Source organism: Zootoca vivipara, chromosome 14, assembly GCF_963506605.1.
Source record: "Zootoca vivipara chromosome 14, rZooViv1.1, whole genome shotgun sequence".
Taxonomy (NCBI): domain Eukaryota; kingdom Metazoa; phylum Chordata; class Lepidosauria; order Squamata; family Lacertidae; genus Zootoca; species Zootoca vivipara.
In genome coordinates, this window is record NC_083289.1 from 45458556 (window position 1) to 45459939 (window position 1384).

Consider the following 1384-nt stretch of genomic DNA (forward strand, 5'->3'; position numbering starts at 1 on the left):
GGAGGAGGAAGAGAGAAGGATGCCTGAAACACGCAAGTCTTGGGGGGGCTGGGATCGAGGGTGGGGGCTTGCAATTCAACCTCAGCAAACTATACCAGGCCTCTCAATTGGGGGGGAGGACACAGAAGACGAAGACCCTTCCCCCTCCACTCGAGGCTGCCCGAACCGCGCCCCATGCACTGGAGTTCTGCGTGCATATTTTTTATGGGGGGGGTCCGGGTTTGCTACGCATGCATGCAACGCAGCCGAGGCTTTTGCAACCTCAGCAGCCCCTCTTTTCTCCCCCCCACCAACCAGGCTGCAGCCGCAGCAGCTCGGCTGTGCGCAGAGCTGGCCTCTTCCTTTGTTCGCGGTGGCGGAGGAGGGGCGCGGGTAGGGGGGAGGGAAGGGGAAAGAAGAAAACGGGCAACCGCCCCCGTCGGATCGAGGGGTGGGGAGCATCTCGGCGCCGCACTTTCCCCCCTCTGCGCCCTACGCAACTTTTCTGCAACCACCAAGGCTCCTCTAGAGAGCGGGTTTGTTGGTGAGGCAGGAGAGCCAGACAGCCACCCGAGGCAGGGGGCTGGAGACGGGGCTTCCCACGTGCGCCCCCCTCCTTTGAACTGCGCCTCTCTTTTTTTGCAAAAGGATCTGGGGTGCGGGCCTATCACCCCACCCCCCGTATGCAAACATGCAAGCAAGCACGCACCCATGCATTGCTTCCCCCCCTCCCGCGGATTTTCAGCAAGCGCCCGCCCGCCTTCCCCCGCGGAGCTCACCGGGAAGGCGCCCCGCCGCGACGCCCGCCTGCCGCTGCCCCTCGCTTGCTGGCGATGTTGCTGCTGCAGCCCACCCGCCAGCGCAGCCACCATCCCGGAGCCGCCGAGCGCCCCGAACTGCTGCCGCCCGCGCCGGCGCCCGCTTTATATACCGCGGCTCAGCGGCCAATCCGCGGGCAGAGCTCCGGCCCGCTTAGCAACAGCTGACGGCCGGGGGGGCGGGGGCGGGGGCGGAGCAGGCCGCACCCACTTACAGCCCCCACCTGTCTGCCACGCCCCCAGCACCTCCCCAGCCAGGAGGGGTTGGGAGGTCTTTGGCGTTAAGGATGCAGAAATGCTACTCTTTGGGTTCCTCCTTCCCACCCCCAGTTCTCCACATTTCCAAATGGGCTTGCCGGTTATCACTCTTTTAAAGCCCCCCCCCCGGAAAAATAAACAAATCAGCGTCTCAGTGGGAATTTCACTTAATACAACGCATTTTGTTTCTATTCTTTTGGCAGGCAGTATTGCTAGCCACGTAAAGCGATTTCCCCTGATATTATTAGTTGTCATTATTTATATCCCGGCTTTTCTCGTGCAAATTAAAGCAATCGAGACACAGGAAGCTAAAAAAAACCCATATAAAC

General features: G+C 61.2%; 1 protein-coding gene across 1 annotated transcript in view; it reads right to left on the reverse strand.

The window, feature by feature from the left end:
* SNN (stannin) overlaps positions 1 to 864 on the reverse strand; it is a 13473-nt gene extending 12609 nt beyond the window's left edge. The window contains exon 1 of the mRNA XM_035132170.2: positions 759 to 864. The gene's annotated coding sequence lies outside the window, so the exon portion shown is untranslated. The remainder of the gene's footprint in view (positions 1 to 758) is intronic.
* Between the last annotated feature and the right edge of the window lie 520 nt (positions 865 to 1384).